This window comes from Setaria italica, chromosome III (genome assembly GCF_000263155.2).
Source record: "Setaria italica strain Yugu1 chromosome III, Setaria_italica_v2.0, whole genome shotgun sequence".
Lineage (NCBI taxonomy): Eukaryota > Viridiplantae > Streptophyta > Magnoliopsida > Poales > Poaceae > Setaria > Setaria italica.
The window spans coordinates 48855890-48867789 of NC_028452.1; the positions used below are offsets into that span (position 1 = coordinate 48855890).

Sequence of the window (11900 nt, forward strand, 5' to 3'; positions counted from 1 at the left end):
CTCCAGTAGTGCTATATGTCGCTTCCATTGTTCGAGGTTTCTGTTTTGTATTTTACTGATTTCTCTTGAACATATCTCCAAATGGTTGGTCAGGTAATAAGGTATTTGCAGTTTTTTATTTTTATATATGTTTCTAAATTTTGCGAGGAAGACAAGTTTTTGTTGTTCATTTCATCCTCTATTCTGAATGAGCTAAAGATTTTTCTATGATATCACATACTTTCTCTTTTTCAAAAAGAATGCAATTCTAGTTACGTACCTAAACAAATACTTGTCTAAATACATAGCCAGAGTTGTATTCTTTTCATGACGTTTTCATGACGGAGAGAGTATACTGATATACATCATACATGCGTGTTTGCCATCTTGATGCTGTACTCATCTTCTTGATTGCCAGCTGCGAAGGCCAGAAAATTAAAGCAGTGAATATGAGCACCTGCATGCCTCTCCGTAGTCTGTAGCCCAGTGCTGCTGGAACCTGCCTAGCTTGCCTTCGGCCATGGTGCTTGACTGCTTGGCTGCAACTTCTCGGTCAGGAGGAGGCAGTGTTTCAGAGCTTTGCATGCAGCCGTGTAGCAACCACCAGCAATTGCAAAGCCAACTAACACTTTAGATAATCAGTTTATGTAATTCGATTTAGGTGTCAAAGCATTCCACACACTAGAGTACTAGATTTGTTGGTCAAGGACAACCTTTGGGGTAATATATATATATTTTTAAATATATATATTTTTATTAAGTTCAAATATTTTTAAAAAAAATAGAAAAAATTTGTGACCTCCCTGCGCTAATGGTCCAAGTGCGCATCGACGTGCTAATAATATACTGCAGCTATATATATTTTAGACTACTAATAATAGCTATGTACTGATGATGTCATCTCACATGCAAAAGAGTTTGGAATTTAAAAAATCATAAATCTCACACCGAGCATCAAAATTATATTTCAATTACACAACTGAGTTTGTTAAAAAAAACCTTCAAAACGATATCTCACTTGACTATATTTGGATAATTTTTTATTAACAATTTTATTGAGTTGACATATTTTCTACAAGACATGTGCATCTGGAAAATATTATGCAAACTCACGGAATAAAATAGTTGATGCATCGAACAAATTATACGAACTTACGGAATAAAAAATGTATGCCTCGAATAAATTATACAAAGTCACGGAACAATATATATATATATGAAAAAGATAAAGTTAATAAAAACAATAAAGAAAAAATGGAAAAGAAAAAAGAAACGGAAGGAAAAATCACGTTGAAAAGTAACAGATGGGGAAAAAAGAGAAAACGAACGGAAGAAAAAATAAACAAAGGTTACGGAAAAGGAAGAAACGGCAGGAAATAACGGAAGGGAAAAAGGACGATAAAAAAAACCAAGCAAACGGTAAAAAAATACACGGAAGCAAAAAAAAACGTACGAGAGGGTGTTTGGATCTGTGTCTAAATTTTAATCCCTATCACATAGAATATTTAGATACTAATTAGGAGTATTAAATATAGACTATTTACAAAACTCATTACACAGGTGGGGGCTAAGCGGCGAGACGAATCTATTAAGCCTATTATTTCAGGATTTGACAGTATGCTGCTATAGTAACCATTGCTAATGATGAATTAATTAGGCTTAATAGATTCGTCTTGCCATTTAGTTTCCATATGTACAATTAATTTTATAATTAACTTATATTTAGTCCTTGTAATTAGTCTTCGAATATTCCAATGCGACAAACTCCAGATCCAAACCCCTGCCACCATGACGAGTAAAAAACGCACGATCATCGCCCTATAGTGGGCCTGCTGGCGTTGGTGGGCTATCAGAAATTTATTGGGCCGTGACTCCCCACGCGGTTCCGAGGGCAGCAGGGTCGTCGTCAGCGCGATACGGGAACGCAACCGACTCCGATTAGATTAGATCGACACCCTCACGTCTATATATTGAATTGATCGCCAAGAGAACGCAACCAGCGGCAGATAGGAGATCCCATGGCGGAGATCCCGGCGGCGCAGTGCCTCTACGACGAGGAGGAGATGCTCGCGAATCTGAGGGATCTGGTGGAGAACGACGACAACCAAGGCCTGTCGGACGATTTCAGGGCCCTACGGTCCAAGGCGGCGCTGCTGGAGGACGCCGAGTACCTCAACCCCGAGTCCTGGGACTGGGTCGAGAGCGCCGAGCCCATGGCCCTGCAGGCGGCGGAGATGCTGGCGAGGGAAGCGGCGGACATCCAGCGAGCCCTGTCGCTGCTCTCGCGGCGTCCGGGGCCGGAGGACGAGGCCTTCGTCGCGGCGCTGCGGCGGCAGGCCGTGACCACGGCCGCGCAGCGCGCCGACGCCGAGTGGTTCGCCGCCACCACGCGCCGGATAAGGGAGAAGGAGCTGCGGAGGGTGGCGGCGGCGGAGCACGCCGTGGGCCCCGCCATAGCGGCGTTCCTGGGCTACATCGCCGGCGAGACGGACGCGTCGCTGGCGCGCGGCGAGGCCCCGGATGCCGACGTGCTGGCCCTGGCACAACAGGTTGAGGACGACGCCGTGCGGATGGAGGAGAGCATGGCCGCGCTCGCCGGCGGGCTCCGGCGCGGCGCGGCGGAGTTCGCGGCGAGGCCCGGCGAGGAGGAGCTCGTCGCCGCGCTGGAGAGGCAGGCTGCCACCGCCGACGCGGCGCGTGCCACGGTCGTCGCGGCGTTCACTGCGTCCGTGCGCCGGTACCGGGCCGCCGGCAGCTCGCTGCCTCCTGCTGCTCAGCCAGGCCACGCAGAGAGGATAACCATCCATTCCAATATTTCAGATTTGTACAAATTTGCTTCGCCATTGATGAAAATTCCAATATTTCTGCAGTAACAACACCCTTATTTTGGTTATTCTGCACTAAAAATCCAATACATGTTGGCTATTCTTTCCTTGTTTGGTTACATGTAAAGCTATTCTATGTCTTGCTATTGCTAACAAGCAGTGCATTTACTTTTGTTTCAATCAGTAACCATAACCGTCAGAATATTACATCGCCTGATGATTTATTTGCTGCTTAACTGCTGAGCCTAATGACGCTTCAATGTGATTGAAACTGCCATTTTAAACAGCAATAAGGTGTGTCAGTTTCTACTATTTGATGGCAGCAGTTTCTGTCATTCAAATAATCAATTTCTACTGCTTGATGAAGGGGATGGATGCACTATGAAGACCTATAATACTAGAAGACGTCCTGATCGATAGGTTACGCTACCGTCCGAGCGTCCGGACGCGTCGGACGTCGTTCCGCTCCCCTCCGCTTCCTATCCATTTTCACGGTTCTTTTTCTTCCCCATCCCTTTTCTTTCTTGTTCAACCTTCCACCCCGGTATCCTCCTCCTCCACTCCGGCGGCCTCGTCCCCCACCCGTGCCCCACGCCGGCGTCCTCCTCCCCACCTCGACGGCGTCGCGCTCTTCCACCCCGGCTAGCACTTCCCAAATTTTTTTCACCGTTGGATTTCTATGGTGTACATTCTTTAGCTTCCGCTCCTACCCCGTCACGATCTCGGGAAACTACAACCAGCAGCAGCGCGGGTGGGGACTATATATCACATATGCGATGAAAAATATCTTATGACCTAAAGCATTTATATGGGCCATCAAGAGGGTCAGGCGGCTCAATACAGATTTGGTAGCCCTGTGTCCTCACCTGCAACGCATGCATGCTAGGGTTAGTTTTTTTCTTTCCACGTTCATTCGTTTTGATTTTTTATTTCTGAACCTTTTATATATATATATATTCTATTTTAATTCGTATGCATATACTTTATTCTTTATATCTTAGTTATTTGATCTTCTATTTTTCTTTTTCTTTCCTTTTCATTAATTCCTTCTAATTCTCTCGCATATCTTTATTTCCTTTATTTCCTTGACTAAGGCTACTTGCTAAGGCTGAGTTGGCCTTTTCTTTCTTTGTGTTTGTTCATTTTTCTATTTCTTTCTGTTTAATGTTTTCCCTTTTAATTATTTTTCTAGATTATTTTCTTTTCCCTTTCTTTTTGATTGATCTAATTCTTATGTATATATTCTTTCTTTAGATGGTTTATTTCATAATTCATATAATCAATCTTTGTATTTATATTAATAAACATATGGTCGACTTTTCCCATGATGAAATTATTCAGAAGATAAATTCAATGTCTTTAGATTGTTCTTTGAATTCGTATAATTTGTTCATGCCTCAGATTTTTTTGAAAATGATTAAAAACAGTGATAAATAAAATTCATTCAAATATAATTAAGTGGGGTCTTGTTTTGGAGGTTTTATTTTCAAAAATCTGATGGTGCAATCGGAATTTAATTTGGATGTTTCGTTTAAGATTTATAGTTTTTTTTTAGTGTGAAACCTTTCTTTGCATGTGGGATGATATCATCAATCACATGGAAGCAATTCTCTCTCGTGAGCTGACACTGTTGCATGTGTATAACAGCTTATTGATCCAATGTTCGTGATGCTCAATCTTTTTTCGCATTATACATTTTTTGTTCGTCATGTTTAAGTTTTTTGTTCGCAGAAAATAGTTATTTATTTGTGGTGTTCAAGCATTTGTTCGCAGTAGTTATAACTAATTAATCCGTATCTAAAAAGTATTTTTTAAAATTCTTTAAACATAGTCAAGTAGGATCTTATTTTGAACATCTTGTTATAAAAAATTAATGATGCAATCAAAATTTAACGATCCAATCAAAATTTAATTTAAATAATTAGTTTAAGATTTATAACTTTTTAATTTCGAATTTGAATACTCGTGTGATGCATGCACGCAGATTTTGCAGAACCTATCACGGGGAAGCAACCGAGAAACCGCGCCCGCAGTGCGGCCTCTCCGCCTCCTCCCATCGCCCCTCGTCAAACATCGAGGCTCCAGCCTCCAGCAGCGCTGAGCGCCGACGCCTCCGCCTCCTTCCCGAAGGAAAAAAAAATCGCCCCTCCTCTGCACGGCCATTGCCCAAGTACGTCTCATCTCCGTGGCTGTTGTCCACACGCAGGTCCCCTGCCATCTCGCGCCGCTCGAGTTTCGGCCCTGATTGTCTACCCCTCCAGTTTGTGATTCCACGTTTCCGGTGATGTTCTCTTTCCCATCTGAACAGATCGATCTTGAGGCACCTTGTTGAATTTGTAGCGCCCTCCACTCAATGGTGGTTAGGGTTTTGGTATTGGCGATTGTTTCCCCCTACTGGTTTGGAGATTTTCTCTCCTGCCAATTTCGTCACCACCAAGGTGAATTGATTTAGGGCCCTTTTTCCCTCACAATTGATTTCTTCTTCTTCTATTCTGGTCTTATTGGCAAGATTTGGGCTTTCTTCTTCTATTCTGGTTTGGAGATTTTGGCTGCCAGGATTTATTGATGCAATCCACTCTTCCTTCTGTTATTCTTCACTAACCGATTTGTTTCATTTGAATCTTTGCATTGCAGTGACATGTTCGCAGGAGAGGTCCTGGTGGTATTCACAGAGATTTCATCTTTGGTGAGTAGCACTGCGTTCCATCATCTGTTCATTTTGACCTGCTACTGCATCTCCATGTTCCACATTGCTTTTTGTCACCCCTTGTCTAATTATACACAATATTGGTTAGCTGGTTTGGTTTACCTGTGATTTTTGCTCCGCTCTCAATATTCGGAGTCACTACGAATATTTGGTTACGGCATCTTGGTGAGATTATATTATTAGCTGCCTTGGCTCTTATTTAGTGCTCATTGTTGTGTTCTATGCCATAATCCTATAACTTTGTGAGGTTAGGATTTGCAGATATATATTTCCATTGCTACATTCTACCTTTGCTCTACGTAGATTATCACTGTACGGGATGTGCTCTATTTAGTTTACAATGTTTGGTCCTCATCATTGTACAGTATATATTCTAAATAGATGGCTTTGCATTATTCTGCTTTATCAGTGGATAATACCAAGACATCACTGTTTTCATCAGCAAAGCAATAAAAGTTATGCCATGATATCAATATTTATGAATTGTGATCCATAATTTGATTTCCTTTTAGTTTGCTTTGATACATTGCTTTCTATTACAGGAGCATCAGCACGTCTATTTTCTATTCTGGATAGTATGTGCTCGGCAAGGTATGCATCTTCGATCCAAAAGTGAGCATCCCTTTGTTATAGAATTCTGTTTAGAAACTGATGGGTTTGGAATCATATGTTTGTTCGATTTACTTGAATGAAAGAACAGAGGGTGATGATACTTAGTAATTTAGAATGTGCTTGTGCCTTGTTAACCAGTTTTTACTGCTTGGCAAAATAAAAATGCTGGTTATCCCATATGCAGTTTTTTTAGTGTCTCATAGCAGGGCTCTGGCTTTAAGTGCAGTTAATCTCAGTGCAGAGTGTTACTGGGGAAAGAAAAACCAGCAATTCAGTGACGATAGAAAGTGCCAATATTCTACCTCATAGATAGGGATTAGTTCTTAATTTGACAATGTCATAAATTGTTTGGTTTCGGGTTTATTTTTATGGTTAACTTCTGTAAATCATATATTTCATAGGTTTACTTCTGCCAACATTTACTCATCAATATCACTACTGTTCCTTGCTTCATTGCAGGAACTAAATCTGTAGCAACAAGAAAGGGTAAACTGTCTTTTTTTGGTGTTCGAATCTCTTCAGTTCCTTGTTTACTTGTAAATTAGTTGTGTATATAATGTGTGGCTCGAGGTATTGCTGTGAGCTTTTATATACAGAAACGGTGTCTGGGATTTAAACCTCAAGGTAAGGAAGAGCACATCTTAATTGCAACTGAAAAGAACTACAGTGTATTTTTCCTGCAAATAAATTTTCTTCTCATATCTTTTTTTTTTCCCTAGAAATTTTTGGATTAACTGACCAACATCTTAAGGTACTAAAGAACAGAATTTTAGCTCAAAAGAAAGGTGATGTTCCATCATATTGTCATAATATCTAGCTGTTTTCAGTCATTCCTAAAGCTAATCTAAAAGGAAGAACATAAAAGTCAGGGTCTTTTGTGTAGCTACAGCCTACAAGATTGGTTACTTTACTGTTGTGGTTTGCAATATTTGACTATGAACCTCACTCTGTTTTACCTAGCTGTTGGGATCTTAGGGTACCTGGTTATATTCATGCCATCACAACACTACCAAAGATCATTGCAAGCATGATGTTGACAGATTACCTTTCTAAAAGTCCACTGCCAATGTTATTACTGAATTTCATTGGTTTGCACCTCGATCTCCATATCCTTCTTATTCTTTTGGCTTGGGGTTTCACTTTTTCAGAATTGGAGTAAGATGCCTAATTCATGTCGCGTTTCCCTCCTAACAAGTTGGGAGTGGCATTCTTTGCAGATTCTAACACCGAATTTGTTACAATGAACTTTGGAGGCATTGAAGAAGTCCAAGTATCCATTAAGGTACAGCTTGACTTTTGAATTTAATTTTGATACAAGATTTTCTATTTGATATCTATTTTTAGAAGTTGAAATCTATAGTTTTACATTAGTTAGGCCTTTAAGATGTTATTATAGAAGTAAATCTCTGTGGACTGAAAATATAATGCAAAAGTATATGATCGTCTCCCTTTGGTTGAGGGCGTTTTCTTGTCCCTTTATGACTTGGGTGCTGGAAGAATACCTCTGAAAATGAGCTTTAACAATGAAAAATCCAGCCAAGAATACCTTTCTTTTCGTTAGGCAAACATTTTTTGTTGATTTATGAACATTTTACTTTTAAATGCCATTTCACGTTAACAGTTGTGCTTGGCAAATTTATTTTCAAGTTTATTAAAAATGGCTGCATATACTTGAAGAGATTCTGGAAGTTTTTAGATATATGTGACGAAAATCTTGATGCTTGATTATTTTATTTGGGATGAAAAGTTACAAATTTGAGACGCCATCTCTCAGGTTAGGCACCCTAACTGAAGCAAAACTGACCGTTTTCATATTTTCCTATAGCAAATTGAATTGTAATGTCGGTCCAGTACTATATTGTCATGCTTATCCTCGGTGCATTACATATGCAGCTATAAAGGTTTGCTATTGCTTTTGATTTCCTTGTGTAGTGGACCATATTTTCCAAGGATTGGCTATTTTATATCCCCTGAAAGCAAACTATGCTAAAACTGCCAATTCGTGTTGTTAAGTTTTCTTTCTCTTCACTTAAACTATGATAGGAACTCGCATCAATCTGCTGGTTGTATATTTCTGTGAGTATATATCCTTTTGAGAACTTCATTTCTTTTCCGTAGAAATTTTGGGATGCCTGCCCTTAATGAAGGTATTAGAGACCAAGATATCTCCAATGAAGGGTAGTGTCCAATCATATCTGCCTTTTTCCCAGTCATTTCTAAACCTAAGTAAAATGAAGAGCAAAAAAAAAAGGCTAAGATTTTTAGCCACAAGATTGATGATTCTGCTGTTGCTTCCAGCTTGAATTATTTACAAAAATTTCTTCTTCTCTGCAGGATCTCAGGCTATGGTTGGCTTTTCGGTAAGCTAGTCAATACCTGTCTGAGAGCCCCCTGGAGCTCCTATATCATGTCAAGTCTGTATGTTGTAATAGCACTCAAAGACTGTTTCCATCCATGCTATCAAATCTATCCTTGTCAACCATAGAAGACTGCCACTTAGTTACGTTAAAAAAAAATATTTGTATCTGTCCGTAGCTATGTTGTAAACTATATGTGCTTCTTCGGACTAAACTACTGTGGGACCCTCGTCATGTAACTTATCTTGAACAATATTATTACGTGAACATGTCTATCTAATAAGTTCTCATTGATCTTTTGTCCATTTCTACCGTCTCGCATACAACAAAGAATAAATTGCGCCAAACACTAGTTCCGAAATTAAAGAAAACTGAATCATCATATACGAAACTGAACCAAAGCAAACCGATAAAAATCTGGACATAAGTGACTACAGTAAATATTTGAGTACGGATAATGGTTGCTAATTGAGGTGTAGAAAGTTTCCATGGTTATCTTTTCTGTTTCCAATCCAATCATTTTTTTTCCCAAGCAAAAGAACAAGCTAGATCTCAAACTCACATGTTCTGGACGGCCAGGTCGCTGTACGTCCATGTCTCGCTTTCCATGTTCTTTTGGCTACACTTGTCGACGTCTATCCCTGCTTTTCAACGCAAGGCGTCGTTTTCGTCTTCCCTCTCTGCTGATTTTTTTTTATAAGGTCCCTCTCTGCTGATTGCCTGCCTACACAGTAATAAAGGCAGATATATTTATACTATCATTTTTAATGAAAATGTATTATATATTATACAATCACCGTTAATTATTCCTCTTTCATTGCTTGCATAACTGCATTTCCTTTTGATTCCGGAATGCAGCTGTCGGAAGAAGAGAAATTTGGTTTGCCAACAGCTAAAAATGTTGCTTCCTTGTATATGCTATTAAGAGTTTTGAGATTATCATTTGATTGCTATTACTTAGTTTTGAGATTGAGCTGTATTTTTATTTTGATTTTTTAGAAAAGAATGAGCTGCCTAAGGGTTTTTCTTATTTACCAAAAAGAAGAAGAAGAGTTTTTCTCATTCTCTACACAAACAACAGGGCTAGGAAAATGTAAAAGAGCAAATAAACTGCTAGACAAGGCACAGGGTACAATTGATTGAACAGATGAACTAACCTTGTGCACCAATTCTTTGGAGATCTTGTTGGTACATGCCATGTGAGATGCACAGCTGCTGACATAGCTGCTAAGCAATCTAATGGTTAGTATAATATTGTGTCTGGCCCACAAGGTTATGTAAATAAGATAAAGCTTCTACGGCTCTACCTCTCCTTGCGTTCTTTGACCGTATTACGCGTTTTATTGCCATTTTTAAAATGGCAAGTGTTTGCATACTGCACACTTTTCAGGAACTGCAGAGAATTTCGGTCAGCTCTAGCTAGCCTCACACGCATAATAGGTGTCCATTTTGATTTCTGACCACATGAAATGTTTTCAGAAAAATATTCCTGCAAAATTTATTTGCAACGACTGACTTTTTTTCCCATGGAAATTGAAGACGTGTGCATTGCAGAAATTGGTTAGTTCGTATGGGAAATAATTGCGAATACGAGTAATAAATATTTTCTGAAGTGGGAACAGCTGGAACAACTATGGCATAGTAGGGGAGGACAGGGACATGAGTTAGGCCCTGTTTGGGAGAGGGGTGCTAAAATTTAGCCTTGGGCTAAAATTTAGCCCCCTCAAATGAAAGGGCTAAAGTTTAGCACCTTGGGTGTTTGGAAAGAGGGCTAAAGTTTAGCACCTCTTCTGTAAAATGTCCCTTTTGCCCCTGCTGTGCTGCCCCTGCTGTGCTCTCCCGCCTACGCCGCCTGATTCGATTCGGTTCGAGCCGCCGCGGCTGGCAGGAATCTCGTAGGCCAGAGGAGGAACAACCCTCTGGCCGAATCGGCGATGGCGACCCACCCGGCCTCCCCGACTGCCGGCGCCGGCGACGACAGGTCGCCGTCCGGGCCGCCGCCGGTGCACCTGTCTGCAGCGCAGGCGATGGCGGCGATCCAGCCCACCTCACCGTGGTTCTTCTTCTCCTCGCTGGCCGCGGCCTCCGCCGCGGCGTCTTCCCCGCACCGCCGCATCGGCATCACGGTGGACCTCTCGGACGAGTCCGCCTTCGCCGTCAAGTGGGCCGTCCAGAACTACCTCCGCCCCAGGGATGCCGTCGTGCTGCTCCACGTCCGCCCCACCTCCGTGCTCTACGGCGCCGACTGGGGCTCCATCCCGGTCTCCGTCGACGACGAGCCCGACGCCGGCATCGCCGAGGGCGCGGCGCGCGCCGCGGCCACCTTCGGGGAGGAGGAGACCGAGCTCATTCGATCCGGGGCCGGGCACCAGATGAGGATGGCACATTCGATCCGGCAGCGGCAGCGGTGGCGGGGCCGGTCGGGGCGCGGGGCGCAGCGGGCGGCGGGCGGGCAGCGCGGGCGGCGGAGGCCGGGCGGCGGCGAGGCGGGCGGCGGGCGGCGGGCGGGCGGCGCGGGCGGCGGCGAGGCGAGCGGCGGGCGGCGGCGCAGCGGGCGGGCGGCGCGGGCCACAGAGGCCGGGCGCGGAGGAGAGAGAGGAGCGTGGGGGAGGAGAGAGGGGAGGGTACCGGTGGAAAAATGGAGGAGGGGGACCACTTTTAGCACTTCTAGTCAATTTTAGCACCTCTTGGAGGGCTAATGGATTAGGAGGGGGACCACTTTTAGCAGTTATAGTCAATTTTAGCACCTCTTGGAGGGCTAATGGATTATGGGGGGCTAAAATTTAGCCCCTCCATTATAGTCTAAGTGTTTGGGAGGAGGAGAGGCTAAAAGTGACTAAAATGGGGGTGCTAAAATTTAGCACCCCCCTCCCAAACACCCCCTAATCAGCAATCAGCTGTAGATGTCATGATTAATTCTAGAGTTTTGCATGCAGCAGACTCCTATTGGATAAGAATGAATCATTTGGCCACGGTACATTTGATCTTGATGGCTCTTCCCCCTTGCTTAAATTTCAAGTGAATTTGTATCTTTTCAGGGCAATTATATAGTTAGGCTGAACCATGGCCAATGAGCTGTAATCATGAAAGGATAGAAAAATAACATGCTGGCCTGGCCCCGCGGGGGCGTTTGCTTCCACTGACTTATTTTTAGCACGTGTCACATCAAATGTTTAGATACTAATTAAGAGTATTAAACGTAGATTATTTAGAAAACTTATTACATAAGTGGAGGTTAAATGGCGAGAGGGATCTATTAAGCCTAATTAATCCATCATTAGCAAATGTTTACTGTAGCAACACATTGTCAAATCCAGTTGGTTGCATTACACGCCACCCAAATGGAAAATTTAATTCGTGCTTTGTGTATAACCATTGAACCGACGATTTCAAAAATCCTGAACATTTGAACAGGTAAAA

At 42.4% G+C, this 11900-nt stretch overlaps 1 long non-coding RNA gene across 3 annotated transcripts; it reads left to right on the forward strand.

Moving 5' to 3' along the window:
- Window positions 1-4840: 4840 nt before the first annotated feature.
- On the forward strand, window positions 4841-8730 carry LOC111256693. Of its 3 annotated transcripts, XR_002676879.1 has the most exons (4): window positions 4841-4974; window positions 5439-5490; window positions 6054-7405; window positions 8458-8730. It is a non-coding gene; the product is annotated as an uncharacterized LOC111256693 (long non-coding RNA). The 3 variants fall into 3 exon arrangements; XR_002676878.1 differs by having other exon boundaries at window positions 4873-5490; window positions 8242-8730; XR_002676877.1 differs by having other exon boundaries at window positions 4873-5490.
- The last annotated feature ends 3170 nt before the right edge of the window (window positions 8731-11900 follow it).